This window comes from Canis lupus, chromosome 1 (genome assembly GCF_011100685.1).
Source record: "Canis lupus familiaris isolate Mischka breed German Shepherd chromosome 1, alternate assembly UU_Cfam_GSD_1.0, whole genome shotgun sequence".
NCBI classification, from domain to species: domain Eukaryota; kingdom Metazoa; phylum Chordata; class Mammalia; order Carnivora; family Canidae; genus Canis; species Canis lupus.
Genome location: NC_049222.1, coordinates 8,919,860 through 8,941,847, shown reverse-complemented (window position 1 = coordinate 8,941,847; position 21,988 = coordinate 8,919,860).

Genomic DNA, 21,988 nt, shown 5'->3' with positions numbered 1-21,988 from the left:
GAATATGCTTAGGGCTCTAATGGATAAAGTAAATAGCATGTATGAGCAGGTGGACAATATAAGCAGATGGGCATCCTAAGAAATGAACCAAAAAGAAATGCTAGAGATAAAACACACTGTAACAGAAGTAAGAATGTCTTTAAAGGACAATTACCTGAGGGAAAAATCTCGGAGTTCAAGGGTATATCAACCAAATTTTTGAAAACTGAAAATCCAAAGTACCAAAGCCAAAAAACAGAACAGAATATCGAAAGACTGTGGAACACTATGAAAGGTATAGAATACAAGAAATGAGAACCAGGAGAAGAAAGAGTGAAACAAACAGAAGAAATGTTAGAAAAAATAATAACTAAGAATTTCCCCAATTTAATATCAGACACCAAATCATAGATCCAGGAAGCTGAGAGAACATGAAGCAGGGTAAATGAAAAGAAAAGAAAAAAAAAAAAAATGATAGTCATAACATCCCAAACTACAGAAAATCAAGGATCCTGAAGCCAGAGCAGAAAAAATCTTTAACTATAAAGATAAGAATTAGATCTGACTCCTTTTTAAAAGCCATGCAAACAAGAAGAGAGTGGAGTGAAATTTAAAATGTTTAGAGAAAAAAACACAAATCTGTAATTCTGTACCCTGTGAAGTTATCCATCAAAAGTGAAAGAGAAATAAAGACTTTGTCAGCCAAACAAAAATTGAGGAAATATGCTGCTAGCCTTGTAAGAAATGCTAAAAGAAATTCTTCAGAGAGACAGAAAATCGTATAGATCAGAAACTCAGATATAATAGGGAAAGCAAGAACATCAAACAAGGAATAAGTGAAAGTAAACTTAAAACTTCTAATTTTATTATTAATTGATCTAACATAATAATTTGTTCAAAATAAAATACCAACAATGTATTTGATTATGTATGCTCATGTCTATGTCTAAATTTATGTACATATATATGCTTATGAAGTTTATATGTAAATAAAATGAATGGCTGGTGATATAAGGGGTGATAAGGAGGAATTAAAATTATTTTGTTATTAAAAGGTATTTACAGTATCCATGAAGCAGTACAGTGTTATTTGAAAATAAACTTAGATTAGTTGTAAATACATATTACAAACTCTATGGCAACCATTAAAAATGGCAAAAAAAAAAAAAAAAGAAGTATAACTGCTTTGTTAAAAAAGGAGAAAAGTTAAATGGTATAAAATGTTCTATTAAACCACAAAAATCAGTAAAAGAGTGGAAGAAAAAATAGGAACAAAAACAAAGGCAGCAAATAGAAAACAGTAAAAATTATGGCCGATATTAATACAATTATATCAATAATCACTTTGAATGTCAATGGTCTACATTTACTAATTAAAGACAGAAATCGTCAGAGTGGATCAAAAAGCACAGCCCTACTATATGTTGTCTACAAGAAACCCACTTTAAATATAAAGATCCATATAGATTAAAAGTAAAGAAAGAGGAACCTATACCGTGCTAATACTAGTCAAAAGAGAGCACAATTAGCTCTGTTAGATTCAGATAGAGCAAATTTCAAAGCAACAAAAGTTATCAGGGATGAGAAAGACATTATATAATGATAGAGGACTCAATTCTCTAAGAAGACATAACAACCCTTAATGTATGTACCTAGCAACAGCATCAAACTACATGAGGTAAAAACAAGAAATACAAAGGGAATAAGTCTATCCATCATCACAGTTGAAGACTTCAACATCCCTCTATTAGACATGAACAATTCCAGCAGGCAGAAAATCTGTATAAACACAGATAAACTCAAATAACATCAATCAATCAAACTGGAATACAACTGATACCTATATAGACTATTTCAAACAACAACTGCAGATAACTTAATGGTGAAAAACCTCAATGCTTTCCCAGTAATATCAGGTAAAAGACAAATATGTTCCCACTCACCACTCCTTCTCAACCTCATACTAGGAGTTCTAGCTAATGCAATAAGGCAAGAAAAGGAAATAAAGTACAGATTGGGAAGGAAGATATACAATTGTCTTTGTTCACAAATGACATGTAGAAAATCTGAAAGAATTGACAAAAAAATACCCTAGAAAAAATAAGTGATTACAGCAAGGTTATAGGATACAGTGTTGATGTATAAAAGGCACTTTTTTTTTTATAAGCAATGAACAAATGAAATTTGAAATTAAAAACATAAAACCATTTATATTAGCACCCCCCAAAATGAAATGCTTAGCTATACATCTAAAAAATACAAGATCTATTTGAGGAAAATTATAAGGCTCTAATGAATGAAATCAAAAAAGAACTAAATAAATGGTGAGATATTCCACATTATGCATGGGAAGACTCAATGTTATCAAAATGTTAGTTCTTCCTGGTTTGATCTATAGTCAGTGCAATTACAATAAAAATCCCAGCAAGCTATTTTATAGATATCAACAAACTGATTCTAAAATTTATAAGGAAAGGAAAAAATCCAGACTAGCCAAAACAATATTGAAGGAGAAGAACAAAGTTGGAGAATTGATACTCTCTGACTTCAACACTGTGAAGTTATTGTAAATAAAACAAATAGGTCAATAAAACAGAATACAGAGCCCAGAAATAGACCTACATAAAAACAGCCAACTGAATTTTGACAAAGAAGCAAAAGCAATCAAATGGAGAAAAGATAGACTTCACAAATAGTGGTGGGACAATTGAACATCTACATGAAAAAAAAATGATTCTAGACATAAATCTTACACTCTTCACAAAAATTAACTCAAAATAGTTCATACATTTAAATGTGAAACAAGAAACTTTAAGACTCTAGAAAACAGCATAAAAAAAAACCTAGGTGACCTAGGATATGATGATGACTTTTTGGATATAACACCAAGGGCACAATTCACAAAAGAAATAACTGATAAGCTGGACTTCATTAAAATTAAAAACTTGTCTGTGAAAGACAATGTCAATAGAATGAGAAAACAAGCTATAGCCTGGGAGAAAATATTTGCAAATGACACTTCTGAAAAAGTCTATTTCCAAACATACAAAAAAAAAAAAAGTCTTAAAACTCAACAATAAGAGAATAAGCAACCTGATTAAATATACGGATGGCAAATATGCATATGAAAAGATGTTTCCAACCTCATCATATGTCATCAGGGAAATGCAAATCAAAAGAGCAGGTAGATGCCACTACAAACCTACTAGAATGGCCAAAACCCAGAACATGGACACCACCAAATGCTGACAAGGATGTGAAGCAACAAGGACTGTCATTGATTGCTGGTGGAAATGCAAGGTGCTATAGCCACTTTGGAAAATAGTTTGGCAATTTCTTACAAAACAATATAATTTTACTATGTGATCTAGCAATTGTACTTTGTAGTATTTACCTAAAGAGTTGAAAACATATGTCCACACCAAAACCTGCACACAGATCTTCATTTATATTTGCCAAAATTTGGGAGCAACCAAGATGTCTTTTCATAGGTAAATGAGTGAATAAACTGTGATAGATCCAGACAATGGAATATATTGCTCAGCATTAAGAAGAAATGAGCTATTAAGCCATGAAAAAACATGGAGGAACCTTAAATGCGCATTACTAAGTGAAGGAAGCCAAACTGAAAAGGCTACATACTGTATGCTCCTACATATGTGGCATTCTGGAAAGGGCAAAACTATGGAGGCTGAATAAGTCAGTGGTTTTTAGGATTTGAGAGAGTGATAAATAGGCAGAGAATCGAGAATTTTTTTAGGGCAGTTAAAATATTCTATAAGATACCATAATAATGGATAGATGTCATTATGCATTTGTCAAAACCCATAGGATATGTGGTACCAAGTGAACCCTAATGTAAATTATTGACTTAGGAGTGATCATAATGTATTAATACTGGTACAACAATTGTAACAAATGTGCCTCTCTGGTGGGTACATGATGATAATAAGGAGGGCTGTGCATGTGTGAGGGCAAAGGGTCTATGGGAAATCTTTGTACTTTCGCCTTAATTTTGCTGTGAACCTAAAACTGCCCTAAAAGAATAGTGTTAAAAATATGGGGGAAAACTGTATGAAAAAAAGTATGGAAGAGAAAACAAGTATGGCCTAATCAGGGAAAACTTGAGGGAGAAAATAATACCTAATCTGATATTTGAAGGATAAGTAAGAATTATAAGTATTTATGAGCCTGGTTGATAAATGTGAGAAAAGTGTTCTGCACAGAGGTTCATCTACAGTGATTGAAGCATTTTTGGGAAATCATCATTTACTTAAAACATAAAAGTCAAAGTTGTGAATGGTAAGAAATTAGTCAGATAAGGAGGATAGATTTTAGTACAGAGAATGAATTTCAGAGGAACAAGAGCAGATTTTATGATATAAGAGGCAGTAATAATAATCTGTTCAAGGATTATCAAGAACATGGTCTGAGAACAAAAATTATCAGGGGTCTTCAGAAGTTTCACATATATAATTTATAGTTTTGGTTTACTTTTATTTTTTTATTTTTTATTTTTAAAAATATTTCCTCTGTTTATTCATGAGAGACACAGAGAGAGAGAAAGAGAGGCAGAGACAGGCAGAGGGAGAAGCAGGCTCCATGCAGGAAGCCCAATGCGAGACTTTATCCCAGGACCCCGAGATCACGCCCTGAGCCAAAGGCAGATCCTCAACTGCTGAACCACCCAGGTGTCCCAGTAGTTTTAGTTTTGATTATATACTCGGCATCATTTTGATGACTACCTAATTCCCAGGGACTGACTTATAATTTCAGCAGTTACAACCAGGATTTTGATTAAAATAACAAAAATCTCCAAGTAGTACTACATTAATTACCACAGCTATAGAGAAAATAAGATGCACAAAACAAGCAAAATAATGTATTCATAGTAAGTGAATACCAGTAAAAATTTCAAATAAATTTCAATAAAATGAAGCCATTGGAATGAGAAATCACCCCTCCCAAATGGGAAAGTGGTGTGTGGGGAACCCTGGAGAAACTACTGCTGATCCTAGTAAAATATAAGCTTCACAATGGTGAATTAATTTAAGTTGGTTTCTGGTCTTTAGTTATTAATACCATTGGAAACATGATGAAAGAAAGCTGCTCTGATATCTACAGTCTCTTCTAAAAAAATACTCTTAAGAATATAATTCAATAGGAGTACCCGGTGGCTCAGTTGGTTAAGCAGCCAACTACTGATTTTGGCTCAGGTCATGATCTCAGGGTCAGGCAGGGTGAGGGACAGCTGGAGAGGGCAAGAGAGAATCTCAAGCAAGACTCCTCATTGAGCACAGAGCCCAACGTGGGGCTCAATCCCAGAACCCTGGATTTCTGAAATAAATCTTAAAAAAAAAAAAAAAGAAATATATATGTATCTATATATTAAAGATTTATTTATTTGGATCTCTCTGAAATAAATATATTTATTTTTTAAAAGGTATATATATATATATATATATATATATATATGTATGTATATATAACGAAAACAAGTCTCTATTGTTAATATCACCTTTAACAAAAGCTACGTGGAAATCATCCTCAAAGATAAATTTGTCTTCCCAGGAAGTAGACTTGAAAATAGAATTAAAGGCTGAGAGAGCCTCAGTATCAGTAATTATCTCTGACAAAGTCATGACCAGATGTGTAAGCTTCTTCCCAGACCCAGTTTACAGCAACACATCATCCAACAAGAGACACCCCAAGTACCTGCTCTCCAAAGATACCTCTCTTGACTCAACAGGTGCTGTTAAACCTAGAAAGTCGGAGACTCCATACAATTAAAGATTGTTAAACATCTTAACACTTTGCAAATGTATGTACCCAGTATCAATAATGTAGCATTTGAACTTCTAATGACCACAGAATCTCCACACCCTCCCCTTCACAATCCCCATCTGATAGTCCTTTCTCTGTTCAGTGTGGTTGAGCTCAAATAACAAAGAAATCCTCCATCCTTGAAGCTGTTTTATATTCAGGAAGCTTAATTGTTGGTAAAGCTTAAAGACTGAGCCTCTGTGCCAGTACGTCTGTTTTTCTGTGTTGTAGTTTTGGAATACAGGTGAGGTTTTGTGTAGTTCTGAGCAGTTCGCCAAGAAAGAATTCTTGAGATGTCTTTGGGGCAAAAAGGTGATTTTAGTAAAGCAGGGTGAAGGGAGGGTGCCTCCTAAGGAGGCAGAGAAAGCTACACTGGATTTATGAGGAGCAATTGATTATATACTATGGGGTTGGGAGGTAAGGAAAAAGGGAGGCATCCAAAAGGACTTTCATATGCTAAAGAAAACCCTCAGGATACTGGAGGCCTTGCTATTATCAAGATAAGACTGTTTTTCCCTATAACAAAGCCTTGTCATTTAGTAGGAAGTTTCCTGGAGGTATGTCACAAATATCCCACCCAGGAGTTGGGGGAGGTGGCTGTGTTGCAGGGTGTCAGCTTGTGCTTTGTCCTCAGCTAGCCTTCTACTCCCTTCTCATCTGCTACCTCTTCCCAAATCTCAAATATTTGCTCTATGGCCTCATAAAAATATCTGCAGTTCCCTGGACTGTTATGATGAGCTATGGATGGTGCCCAGTCCAACAGTCAAGAAAGAAATCCAAGTCTACTCAGATCAGATTAGACCATCATGGTCCATAGTCTATAAAATCTAGAATCAAAATGCCAGAAATGATCAGAAATTTCAGTTATCCATGAATTTTTTTTTTTTTTTTTTTTAGTATAATATCCTGAAATATCTGGGGGAGAGAGTGGAGCATAATAGATTCTGTAGCCTCAGTGCAAACCTTGACTAAGTAACTTTGTATTTTAATTCTAAACAAGAGATGAGAAAAATAACACTGGTTTTTTAAGATTTATGATGTGTGAGTCAAGCTGAATATATTAGAAATCTTGTTAAAATAGAAGACATTCTCTGATACGTAGTGTTAGGTCCTCTCTTATTGTCCCATGGTTTCAGTTGAAAGTGAGACTCACAAAATAAATCTGCTAAAAAAAAAAAAAAAAAAAATACTAACAAAAGCAAAAGGTCAGTCCTTCCCAATTTAGAAGCGCAAGCCCTATCCTTTTCATGCCAACTGTAAAAATCGACACTAATATAAATAATAATAATGTTACTAACTTTGAAAAATTAAAAGGGAAAACACCAAGCTCATGGGATCCCATAGGTTGCTGCTAGACATAAAACAAGGTTAACTTGTACTTTCTTCCCCCAACACTGGCAAGACCTACTGATTTCTAACTCATTCTCTGCCCCAAGATCACCTAAAATAACTTCCTGGGTGACAGGAATTCTTCCAACATTATTTTCTCAGTATAAGATTAAGCCCTGGGGCACCTGTGTGACTCAGTGTTTGAGCATCTGCTTTTGGCTCAAGTCTTGATCCTGGGGTCCTGGGATTGAGTCTCATATTGGGTTCCCAGTAGGGAGCCTGCTTCTCCCTCTGCCTATGTCTTTGCCTTTCTCTGTGTGTCTCTCATGGATAGATAAATAAAATCTTAAAAAAAAAAAAAAAAAGATTAAGCCATGGAGGCATTATAATAAAAGTTCTCAAACTGGTAGGAGATATTGGGGGAGAGGGAGTGAGGGTGGGAGGGGTGGACCTTAAATTCAGCAAAACTCACCAAATAAAAGAAGCCCTATAATCCGAAGAAGGCCACCCTAGCTCGTTTTAAAAAATGGACAGTACAGGACACCTGGGTGGTACAGTCGGTTAAGTGTCCAACTCTTGGTTTCCACTCAGGGTGGTGGGATTGAGCTCCATGCTCAGTTGTGCAGTCTGCATAATATTCTCCCCTCTTCTTCCACTCCTCCCCCCACATATGCGTGTGCGCTCTCTTAAATAAATAAATAAATAAAAATTTAAGAACTGGATAATCCTCCTCCTAAAGCTATTTACATTTAAATTAAATCCTTAAGATATTGATCATTGTATCTGAGAACTTGGAAACAGCAGAAATGGAGAAACTTTCCTTTAAAAAAAAGCCCAGATTATTAAAATGAAAGGTTAGGGAAACTTGGTATCTGAAATAATGTATACCAATCAAGAAGCATTGGCTAGAAACCAAACTAAAAGATGTATAACCGTAAGCAGCTATGTTTTAATATCTGAAGTGCTCGTTTATCTTACATTTTAGGAATTTATTGCCTCCAAAAAGAACTTAGAAGACTTGTGATTCATACAAATATAAGTTTATTATATTAAAGAAAAAACATATTCAGAGAGCTCATGTTTCAAGAAGGAATCTTTAAAAAGACTCTGGGAGTAGTCAGACTTAACAGTGGTGGTGCTGCAATCAAACTAGCAAAATAAAGATATTTACAAAGTTATGATCAGTGAGCAGAGGGATGAACGGGGACCCTGAGCCAGCAGTGGGGGAGCACTGTTCAGCAGTTACCAGAACAAGAAGAAGAATGTCACAGAGAGAAGGTCTTGAGGGATGCTTCTAGCCTGAGGTGACTTTGATAGGATGGGGGAGATGAACGCCCTCATCTCCTGCTCCTTCCTTTCCCGACCATCTGCTGGAGTTTCCATTGGCCAATAGGAAGTGAGAGGATCCCTGTCGAAGGAGCTCACAGAAGTCAGAGTCCTGAGGCGAGACAAGGTGGAGAAGGACAGACTAGATATGGAATGCCAAACTGAAGATATCAGCACAGCTGCTTGCGCAAACAGTTTTTAACAAATGGAAAACAAGACATTCTGTTGGTAGAAATATGAAACTTGTGTTTATGTTCTTTGCTTAAATGTATGTGTTTCTAGCTAAAAAGACAGAATGGCTGTGAATCATTTTTATGAAGCTAAAAATGATAGGAATTAAAGTTAACTAAAAGTGCTCTCCCTTTATAAAAGCAGAGTTTTATATTCAGAAAGAAATTTAACTAATGGGGTGATAAGAGCAGGCTGCAATCCAAGAAAGTGATAAAAGGATTAACTAAGGCTAAAAGGTCTTCATTTTTTTCAAGAGCCAGTTTTACATCTTCTAATAGCAAAAAGCCCAGATTTTAGAAAGGGATCAAATCTCCAACTTCCATCTTTTGGTCAAAAAGTTATTTATGCATCTCTTGTTTTTCAATAGCACATTTTCTAATTTTGAAGGTAAATAACAAATTCTGCTTAAATTTGAAAATGTAATTTAAAGGTACATATTGTATGACAAAACCAAAAAGCTTAATGTTTTGTCTCACTTGTTTTAGAAGAACATTTTGTGTTTCTTTGTGGAAATGAGTACAATCGCTAATAATACAAAACTGGGAATTTGGGACAAAACATACATTACTGTCTTTCAAGAATTTCTATTTCTTGACTAAAACAAAGTATATAAATTCTTACATTAATGTAATAGCGTTGTCCTTAAAATGTTTTAGAGTTTAACTGACTGAAAATTTTGAAACTGATAATAGTTTAAAAATGTCAATCTGTAAGCAGACTCTATATAGAAATCAGAAAATAATAATTAATTTTTATTGTATTTATGTACATACTTTGTTGAATTTTCCTAACATTATGAATACATTTGTGGATAGAAGATTTTATCACAGAAATGGATATTGTATATTTGTCCAGTGTCCTCTGATATTTGGGATTTTACACTAGGGATTCTGGTAGTTAAAGTAAGAATGTTTTTTAAAGAAAGACGTATGGAAATAATGTTGGATTTTGTCAGGTTATAAAAAAGGAGATTTTTGACAAAACCACCACAGCATAGATTTATAGGTACTATTATTGCTAGTCATGGAAAATTTCAGAAGAGTCATCTTAATTTCTCTATAGGAAATTTAAAGACTTTGTTATTGGGTTTAAATAATATCACCTGAGAAAATCATTTGGGGTGATACTTAGCAAATTTGGAATAATATATATAGTATAATAATAAATAGCATAATACAATAAATGTGATAGTAAAGGGATGTTTTACATTATAACATAAGGAAAAGCTGGTGGTTCCAATATAATTGATTGAAAATCTTTAATATAGGGGCACCTGGGTGGTTCAGTGGTTGAGCATCTGCCTTTGACTCAGGGTGTGATCCCAGGGTCCTGGGATCGAGTCCCACATCAGGCACCCCATGGAGAGTCTGCTTCTCCCTCTGTCTGTGTCTCTGTCTCTCTGTGTATATCTCTCATGAATAAATAAATAAAATCTTTTAAAAGAAATAAATAAAAGCTTTAATGTAGGCAGAATTTAGTGAAGAAAAAATTTAACTGAATATGCAAAAACTTGTAAAACCTAGTATTAGTAGGAATTACAGAATTTGAGGTCAAGTGTCTTTTTTGGTCAGAACTCTTATACATGAATATTTAAGACAACTGTATTTTTAAAAATTGTAGATGAATTCTAGCAACAAAATGAAAATCTGGCTTAGAACTTTTTTTTTCTTCCAGTTGTCTCAAAGATGACTCACAGAGAGACTCACCTCCCTCCTCTAATAGTTTAATAACTTACAAAATGCTAAAACAAAAGAAAAAATAATAAAAAAAAACAAGTATATGAAGTGTTATAAGTGTTTAGAGCTGGACTCTTCCAGAAGGTCAACTAACTGAAACTGATAAAGAACAGACAAACTGAACAAAACTAGCCATCATTAGATATTGTTGACTGTCAGTAGAAAAAAGTAATTTAAATGCTAATTCCTAAGGACAAAAAGAACCTCAGAGAAAATTACAAACTCCATTAAATAGATTATTTTCTCAAATTATTATTTTGAAACTTTTCAGGAATATTTTTAATTAAAAAATGAAGCTCACTTACAGAATCAAAACATTTTAAAAGGAACATTATCATATTGAAACTGAATTGAAATTACTTATATGAACTCATGTCTTTAAAAGAATACAATTCTCAGGGCACCTGGGTAGCTCAATGGATTAGGCATTCAACTCTTGGTTTTGGCCAGGTCATGATCTCAGGGTCATGAGGTCAAGCCCCATGTCAGGCTTCAGACTGGGTGTGGAGTATGCTTGGGGTTCTCTTTCCCCCCTCTTCTTCTGCCCCTCCCTCACTTGCACTCACACATTCTCTCTCTCAAAGATAAATTAAATAAAAAATAAATAAAAGAATACAATTCTTATGACTCTTCCATTTACTGAAATGGCCTAGGGACAATGTCATCTTAAGGCTCTACTATTGTTCACTAAAAAGAACAAGGTGAAACTGTAACATGTTCTGGTGCCAAAAAGCAAAATATATTTCCAACATTAATGGAATCACATCAAAATGATATATAAAGGGGCTCCCATTGAACAAAGTGTTGACAATTTCAGCATCCAAAGATGAATAAAGATGTCAATTACTTGTGAAAACATCAAATCTATGAGTTCATGATATACACAAGAAAGGTAATACAAAGTATTCTAAATTATAGGATGTATAACTATTGAGTCTTTGCTTAGTCATCTCATCTTACTGACCCATTTAATGTGTGTCTTAAGATACATTCATAATTTCTTAATTTTCTTAATGTATTTATATCGGAAATTGTTTTATATCTTTTTAGGTTCACTTTTGCTGGAATACTAGTATGTACATTTTGAAATATACCAAGGGCAGGTCTTTATTACCTTAATCTATATATTGCTATAATAACAAACACCAATTTGAATTTTATTTCTAAGGTGGTTTTGTATTGTTTTGTTTTAATCTACCTCAACTAAATATCTGTCTAAATCTTCTCCCTAACTTGAGTCTGCCTTTCAGACTAATCTTTGTTCTGTTTCATTTTTTCTGTATATCTAATTTACTTCTATTCTTTCTTTTCTGTTATAAATCAGATCCAGATCCTTCATCCCACCATGTGATGCCCCATGGTCCCTCATTCAACTTCCTGTTTAATTCTACACAACTCAAAATCTAATTTCCTTTTTTTTTTTTTTTTTTAAGATTTTACTTATTTGAGAGAGAGAGAGAGAGACAGAAACACAGACAGAGATAGAGACAGAGTGAGCACAGAGGGAGAAGCAGAAGTCCCATGAATGGAGAGCCCAACTGGGGCTCAATCCCAGGACCCCGAGATCATGACCTGTGTCAAGGGCAGATGTTTAACCAACTGAGCCACCCACATGCCCCAAATCTAATTTCTAATTGACTTACACTGTTTCAAATGGCCTTGCATATACTTTCAATCTTTGGCTTATATGGTTCCTTCCCTCCATCCCTTTTTTCAAGTACGACTTATTTCAAATTCTTCAAGTATAAGGACTCTCCTATGGCCATTTTTTCCAAATATCCTTTAAATCCTTCTCTAATATTCTATAAAGTACTGGATTCTTTCTTTCTGAATATTTCTATTTTGGTCTGTACCACACACTACACAACCACTATTGTACTTTATATTATTTTGAATGTTTATCATCTCACCTTATGGAGAATAAGGTTGCCATAGCATCTAACACATTATTGATCACATAGTAGATACTTAATCAATACTTGCTAATTTCTTTCACTTATTCATTCATGGTTATTGTTTGCATACATGCCAATACAAGCTTTGTTTTTGTCATCTGGGCTATTATGCTTACTTTATTCTTTCCCTCTAATCCACTTAATGCATACCTGTAGATTCAATCCCATTCTACATTAAACATCAATTGCTTTCATTATTCTTATATTACAGGATACATAAACAGAACCCTAGATCAATAATTTTCTCATTTAATGACCATATTTTGCTTTAATATTCATAGACTCACTTTTTCCAGCAATCTACTGAGATTCAACATTTGGTTTATCCCCCCCCCCGCCCCCCGCCCTTGCTCATCTGAAATACTGCTGATTTGATTCCCCAGGCTTTCCAGAGGTAAACAGCACTTCTCTTTCTGGTGCTCTGTGTTCTACACGATGAATTTTTTTCACCTGGCTAAGCAAACTTTATGAGAAAGTAGACCTTACTTCTCTTGACCAATTCTGGTCTTCCAGTCACCTAGCAAAATACTAGTAGGCAGGAAATAAATGTCCACTAAATGGAGTTAAAGCTTTAGGGTTTTTCTATTACTTTTTTGGCTTGCATTAATTGCAGTCTCCATTATCTACCTGAACAGACCTGGATTTGGGGTTTGTTTTTTGTTTTTGGTTTGTTTGTTTTAAGATTTTATTTGAGAGAGCAAAAGTGAGAGAGAGAGCCCAAGTAGGGGGAAGGGGCAGAGGCAGGGAGAGAAGCAGACCCCCCACTGAGCAAGGAGCTCCATCCCAGGACCCTGGGATAATGACCAGAGCTGAAGGCAGATCTTAACCTACTGAGCTACATAGGCATCCCCAGACCTTGATTTTGATTTGTTTAGGAATTTATTAAGAGCAATCGCCTTCAACCTGTTCTTTCCCCCTGTAAATACCTTACAATTGACTTTTTTTCAGTATCCAGAGTGTTGGTTTTCAAAGAACACTTAGTTCATCCCATTGTCCAACTGAGTCCAATACAGATACCAGTATCAGTGAGCAAATAAATGCAGTTGTAGCATAAAGTCAAAATTAAACTAGAGTTATTTCTGCACATTTGCTATATAAAAATTATAATCCAAGCTCCATCTCAACTGGCTTAATCATTGAGGAAAATTTACTTGACATGTGAATTTTAATAATACCTTATTACAGCAAAAGGCCTTACATCATAGATCTCTTTATAGTAAAATTTGTTTGAAATTTGCAAATATATCTCAACCCCACCTTGAGCCTGGACTAGCTAAGAATTTCAGATTAATATGTTCTTAGATCAAGTTATCTCACATGTTTATAAGTGTTTTTATTTAATCCTAGCATGATTACATACCTACATATATAATTCTAGAAAAATGTTTCTCTTTTCCATTTTCTTCTTTTTAAGATGAAGGTGACATTTGTCCAAATACATTTGATTCTATAAAGATCTTCCTGTTTGAGGTTCTTTATGCACAATGGGAACAATCACATTTTCCAAAAATGAATTTAAAAGGTGAAGAATAAATTTAAGCAATGGTATTTTCTCATTTACCTTTGAATCCTTGAAGCCTAAAACATGCACAATAGTAGATTCAGAATTTTAAAATGCTATTACTGGGGGGGGAGGGGGGATGTTAAATCAATTTACATGCTTTTTATGCTTCATTTTATCTTTGGCTACAAAGATATTTCTAAAATGGTTTATGTTCTAAGAAATGAATTCCATGCCATTATGACAGGCTTTGCATTATAGATGATTTGGAGAGAAAGAAAGCAGAACAAGCCAAAACAAATAAAAACAAGGGATTTTAAATGCTAGGAGGAAGAAAAATATATGCAATCTGGGTGTTTCTTTCTAGAGGAAATGTAACTTGTTAGTACTAATTTTGAAGGAGAAACAGTGATCAAAAAAATGAGGACTTAGCATTATATTACACTTATTCTCTAGACTCTTTTTGCTTTCTTCTTGGTGCAAAAGGCAAGATTAAATAAATATTTAAGTCATTCATTTAACATTCAAGGATCTAAAACTACCATTCTGGGTTGTTAACACAATTTTCTTAAATGATGTTTCTGCATATATTGTGATAATATTAAAAACCTGTCATAACATAGGCATTAGTATGTTATTTATTTTTTAAATAGTAAGCCAAGGAGTTTCACAGAAAAATTCCCATTCTTAACATTTAATAACACAAATCTGTGGGCCAATTCAAGAGACAGATCTCTTTAAGGTAAAACTTTATGAATATCACTTACCAAATTTTTAGCCTACTGGTACATAAGCTTTTAAAACATGTCAAACATTTTAATTACTATGGAGTTAACTATGATACAAGAAGAAATACAACATTTAATTTTTTTATCCAGTTGGAAATCTTTTTTGAAATGATGAAAACATACCAAGTCTGTCATTCTCCCAGTCCCTGATGAAATTACTACTTTCAGAAGCTTCTGCCTTATTTAGACTTTGGCCAATGATGACACTTACAAAGAATAATTTCTAATTTCTCTCATTTATTTGTCCCCCCCCCCCCAGAAGAAAGACCTAAAAAATGTTTTTTTGCACAGGTGAAAGTAATAATTGCAAATACATTCAGACCCAGTGATTAGTGCTTTATACTCATTTAGTCATTTTTAGTAATAGAATAAGAGAACTTATTTTGCAATTGGAAGAGCTGAAAAAAAAAGGAAGAGCTTTAATTATTTGGAGGTCAATTATTTGAAAAGTCAACTTTGTGTGTGTAAAACTGGTTTTGTATGTTGGGCTTTAGCAAATTGAAAAGTGTGGGGAATCATTAAGGTTTTTATTTGTTTGGTTTGTCTTTTTACATAACTTTATTAAGATGTAATTTATATGCCATAAACTTCTCCCATTACAATACAAAGGGTCATTTAACCTCATGCCTACTGTTCAATACGAGCACTGTGTTCTGTGAAGGAACAGAGAAGGATAAAGACGATAACATAATTCAGAAAGTGACATTTGGACCTCATTCTACAAATGTGTGGCACTGTAGAGATAGACTTTTCACTGAGTATGATACCGACTTGGACAATGTTGGTCCATTGTTAAAAAAATATTCACCACTGCAAACACAATAAAATGCTAATTCTTTTTTTTTTTAAGATTTTACTTATTTATTCATGATAGAGAGAGAGAGAGAGATAGATAGGCAGAGACACAGGCAGAGGGAGAAGCAGGCTCCATGCACGGAGCCTGACATGGGACTTGATCCCGGGACCCCAGCGTCATGCCCTGGGCTGAAGGCAGGTGCTTAAACTGCTGAGCCACCCATGCTGCTCTAAAATGCTAATTCTTTAAAAATTCCCAAACTGTGTCTGAAAACCTTCCATCCAGTTCTTCAACCTATCAATATATTTTATATTCTAGTCTTACTCAATTACAATTTATACTGAATGCACTATATTCTTTCCATTTTCTATAACTTGGCTTAAACTATTTCTTCATTCTTAAATTCTTGGCATACATTTTATCTATCTTCAATTATCCAAAGCTTACAGCACTCAAATAAAATTCTACCTTCTATAATTTCTACATTCCATATCAAAATTAATTTTTTTCTTAACTTCTCTAGGACATTGAGTACGTCTGCTTTTTCAAAATTTAATATAGTTTATATGATTATAATTGACTACCTTACTGTTCTTTAAATATCTTGAGGCCACCTCCAGACTTACTCCCCAGCCTAGCTCTGATGTCTTGAACATATTATATGCTTTCTTAATGTCAATATGTGAAAAAATGACTGAAGATATTCAATAATCAAATGTAATGTTATATTCACCTTTAATGCTTGAATAAGTTGAGACATTCTAGACGATGAAAGAGGAATATCATAAAGCAGCAAGAAATTAGACCACTGGGCACAAACTTCAGAAGATCCATCAAATAGTTCAATGGAGAGTGATAATTATTTGTACTTTTTCATATAGTATATATAAACATACTAAAGACCATCTGGAGTGTTTTAATATTTGATCATTATTGACTTATAATTTTAATTAAATATCAAGGCATTTCCTCTGAGCTTAAATACGAAATAAGTTTCAAATATGAATTTAGTAATTACTTTTCCTTCATTGTCATTTCACCTATTCTTTTCAAATAACTGTGGACTGCAACCAGGAATGAGAAAACAGAAAAGTTCAAGATTAGAATGATTTATCAAAGGATTTATTTTCAATGGGAAAAACATAAAAGAATAAAGATTTGCAAAATACACACATTCTATGGGAATGAAAAACAATAATACTTAAAATTAAAATACTGGCAAGAGGAAAAGATACTATGAGAATTTTGTGAGATTTTTAATATTGTTTTTCAGTCAGATTTAGGATGAGTAGAATAAGCATAACTGTCTCATTTCTATGGCTCAATATAATAATATCATCTCAACTGATTAAAAAGTTGTTATTCACCAGAAGACTGTGTTTGTATGCCCGTTGGAAAAAATATGTATAATTCATAAAATAGCCCCTTTTAGATTTTATTTGTCTCTAGCTATTTTATATGTATTTATTTTATCTCCTATTAGAATGTATTTCATATAAAATATGTGAAAAAGTTTTATATATCAACTTACATGATAGATATGTATATGATAGGGATCCTGGGTGGCGCAGCGGTTTGGCGCCTGCCTTTGGCCCAGGGCGCGATCCCGAAGACCCGGGATCGAATCCCACGTCGGGCTCCCGGTGTATGGAGCCTGCTTCTCCCTCTGCCTGTGTCTCTGCCTCTCTCTCTCTCTCTCTCTCTCTCTCTCTGTGACTATCATAAATAAAAAAAAAATAAAAAAAGATATGTATATGATAGAATGTGCATACTGTCACTAATCATTTTCAAAGTGCATTATTTATAATTTTAAAATTTTACCTTTTATCCAGTCATAATCTAAACATGTTTAAACATTTCATTTCATTACCAAAAATAATTCCAAAATAATTCTTCTATGAAAATTGTAATCCAACATTTTATTCAGATACATTCTTCCCAATATCACTTCTTCTTTCCTCTCCTTTTCTTTCTCTTTCTCTGACTTCCTTCCTATATTAGAAAATAAGATTTGAACTAAATGAGAAGAGTAGATCTTAGAAGTTATCACACTTGGGCACCTAGGTTGTTCAGTGGTTGAGCCTTTGGCTCAGGTCCTGAATCTGAGGTCCTGGGATAGAGTCCTACATCAGGCTCCCCACAGGGAACATGCTTCTCCCTCTGCCTATGTCTCTGCCCCTGTGTCTCTCATGAATAAATTAAATCTTAAAAAAAATTGTCACACTCTTTTTTATTTATATATTTTATTGAACTCAATATATTTAAAATATTATGATTTCAACACATGGTCAATTTAAAAAATTGTTGAGATATTTTATGTTATATATCTATTTGGTTATTTACTTATTTCATTTATTTGGTTTTTAAGTTTTTACTTATTTATTTAATTTTAAATCCAGTATAGTTAAGATACAGTGCTGTATTAGTCTTGGATGTACAATACAAGATAAAACAATTCTATATATTAACCAGTGCTCATCAAGATAAGTGAATTCTTAATCCCTTTCATCTATTTCACCCATGCCCCCACCCACCTCCCCTGTGGTAACCAACGGTTTGTTCTCTAAAGGTAAGAGTCTGTGTTTTTGGTTTGTCAATTTTTTTCCTTTGTTCACTTGTTTTGTTTCTTAAATTCTGCATATGAGTGAAATCATACAGTAATAGCCTGTGACTGACTTAATTTCACTTAGCCTTGTACTCTCTAGATCTATCCTTATTCTTGAAAAAGGCAATATTTCTACAGTTTTTATGGCTGAATAGCATTCCAATATATATTTGTATATGTGTGTGTGTGTGTGTGTGTGTGTGTGTGTGTGTGTGTATCTCGCATCTGCTTTATCCACTCATCTACCTGTGTGGCTTCCATATTTTGGCTATTGTACATAATGCTGCAATAAACATAGGGGTGCATATAATCCTTCAAGTTAGTGTTTTTGTATTCTTTGAATAAATACCCAGTAGTGGAATTACTGGATCATATGGTATCTCTATTTTTAATTTTTTGAGGAACCTTCATACTGTTTTCCACAGTGACTGAACCAGTGTACATTCCTACCAATGGCGCATAAGGATTCCATTATCTCCACATCTTTGTCAGTGCTTGTTGTTTCTTGTATTTTTTAAAAGATTTTATTTATTTATTCATGAGAGAATAAATAAATTCTCCTATTCTCAATTCTCCTATTGAGAGAAAGAGAGAGAGAGAGAGAGACACACAGGCAGAGGGAGAAGCAGACTCCATGCAGGGAGCCTGAATGTGGGACTTGATCCGGGGTGTCCAGGATCATGCCCTGGAAGAAGGCAGGTGCTAAACCACTGAGCCACCCAAGGATCCCCTGCTTCTTATATTTTTATTTTAGCTATTCTGACAAGTGTGAGGTAATATCTCATTGTAGTTCTGGTGTGCATTTCTCTGATGATGAATAATGTTGAGCAGTTTTCAGGTACATGTTAGCCATCTGTTTGTCTTCTTTGGAGAAATATTTGTTATCACACTTTTGAAATCTATACATGTGATTCATGTTGTGCTAAAGGTTAAGAAACCATTAACCTCCAGAGTCATATTCAACTCTTAACATTTCCATATAATTATTTAAGAGACATATCCAATTCACATGTCCACATTATGTCTAAAGCAAAAGTTTTCCCTTACCACCTTTTTTTCCTGTTGCCTCCTTCCTCTTTTCTAAATGGCATCCATGCTATTATTCAAGCTGAACACATGGACATTGCTACTTAATGCTCCTCTGGATGACACTTTTCATTGGTGACCAACATTGACCAATCCCCCTTTCTTAGCTTACTCTTCCTTCTAGCATCTAGACAACTTGAAACCCATGATCTCATTTCTGCATGTGTGGGAAGAGACAACACTGTGAAATGATTCTTTGCTAAGACTTCTCAGGCCTAAATGAACACTTTATAGTAAGTACTGGAAGCCCAAAATGCAAAGGGACCACCTTTGGATGTAAACACAGCATATTCACGATATTCACGATATGATGTAAAACACAGCATATTCATGATAACAAAGGTACATGTACACCACTTTCCCAAGGTTAAAATTTTAGGATGTAGCATTACAAGGAAGACACTATTAATTGTGCTATTTTTAATTCCCAACATGTGAAGCTCTGTTGTAGAGTGGATTAAGAGTGGATCATGACTGCAAGGACACATCTTAGTTCCCATGCTCTCCAGGTGTCTACCTAAGCTATCCTTCCCCTGGCATGGTCCTTGGCTGAGGCTGAGATCTAATTATTAATTTGTTTTTTTAATATGACTCACAGAAGTTTGATTTGTTTTATTTATTTTGTTATTAAAGTGTGAATATGTACCAATGGTTGCTGAGAGGGATAACCATGAATAAATTTATCTAGCACAGCTTTGAAGTTCAACTACAATATAACAAAACAAATGAACAAACAAAAAACCAGACTCAAATACAGTGAACAAAGTGGGGATTACCAGAGAAGAAGTGGATAGGGCAATGAGCAAAACAGATAAACAAGATTAAGAAGCATAAATTTCTAGCTATAAAATAAGTGAATCGCAAAGATGGAAAACACAGCATAGGGAATATAGTCAATAATACTGTAATAATATTGCATGGTGAGAGATGGTGACTGCACTTATAGGAAGCACTAAGTAATGTTTAGAATTGTCAAATCACTATTTTGCACACCTGAAACTAATGTCATTGCTATAGATTCTAAATTTAAAGTGGGAACACTTTTCGTAAGAGGTTTAAGTAGTGATGACATCAATTCCAGGCCTGATGAAAAGTTTGATTCCTCCCAGAACCTGCTCTTAATTCTAACTCCACAGCAGGCATTACTGAATAATGCACTGCACATCTACTTTGTCATTGACCTAAATGCTCTGGGTTCTTCTCAAGGTTCCGTGCTCCAGACCTCTCAGCTACAGAGGGCCAAAACAACTGGCATCTTCTAGTCTCTGACATATCTATGTATTGTACTCCATTTGAGACTCCTCTTCATCTGGAATAATGCACTGCAGACACCACATTGACATTTCCATTCCATACCGTTTCATCATGATAGAGATTTCTCTCTGAAACCCATCTACCATTGTTTATATATACCATGGGACACATAGAGCTATCCCTGTTCCTCTCAGATTCCTCAATACTTCAAGATTTATATTACTATGTCTCTTCAAGACTCAGCTCAGGGGGTTAGGTACAGGGTAAAACAACAGAAACATCTTTGCATCAAGATGAAATCCTTCTCCCTCTGTTTTGCAAGATTTACCCGAAAAATCGAGAAAATGGAAACCTGACATCTTTCTTAAAATTACGATTATACATTTAGTTGCTAGAAATGTGTCACAGTAATTGCTGATATGCGTGACAACTTCCCCAGAGCTAATGACAGCCCCTCCTTTGCAGATGTAACACTTATGTTAGCAGGGTCTGAGAAAGTGATGCATGTTTCTACTTCAACTATGCAAGTTTATTTTGTGTTGAAAGAGAAAGACATATTCATATTATCTTAGCTGCAATAAGATTATTTATTTATAATAAAGATATTTTTTAAAGTATGAAATCATAAGACACCATCTCATGACCTATAAAATTCACAAGCCAACCAAAATGAGCGGAGTTCAAAATGAGTGGAATAATCATGCACTGTCATTGGGAAGTTATCTTTTTTCTGAGCACTTAGGTGGAAAAATGCCTTTCATAATCAACTCATTGTTTATAAATCACCCCAGACTGGGTTATAAAATAGCTCATCAGTTACCAGGAGATAGTAATCATGGCTGCATTGGAGGCAGGCGTCCATTGTGTGCCAAGCACCGAGCCTCTTTCTGTCCTTCCCAACCTCTCTTCCACCATAATTATGGACCTTCCCAGTGGTAGGTAGAGTTCCTGACTGTATGCTAACTCACCTTCCAGACAAACTGAACAATCAACATTCTCCTCGAGTTCATGTCCAGGATGTCTCTTCTGAGGTCATGCCTGTGAAATGACTGGTATGCTAAAATATCCTTTGTAAAGATGCCTATGAACAAGAGAAAAGTATTGTTATTTTATGTCAAGTCTTATAATCATAATAGACTTATTTTGAAGCTCCTGAATGTGTCTATTTGATGAACTCAGATTTTTAGAGCCACAGGTTTTTTACATGGGGTGTTTGAGGAATTCTCTAATTTAAGAAATGTGTTTTCAGTGACCTCAGGCACCAAATGTTTTTATACAGCTTCCATTTAATAAGGAGATATTTTGAAGCCATATGTCACTCTGTTGGGATAAATCAACTTTGCTGCAAGATATGTAATTTATCTGCAGTTTAATATATAACTTCAGTTGAAAAATTACCTAGTAACCCATGGTCAACTGTTTAGATTCTAGTCGAATCCCACACCAAGCCAAATTCTCTTTTCCTAAGTGAGAATTATTTATACATATGTAAATATGGCTTTGCTCCAAATCCCTGAGGTTTTTCTTGCAGTTCTATTAATCTTGGCGCAGGTCTCAAGTTGCATTCCCTCTGTTTTAG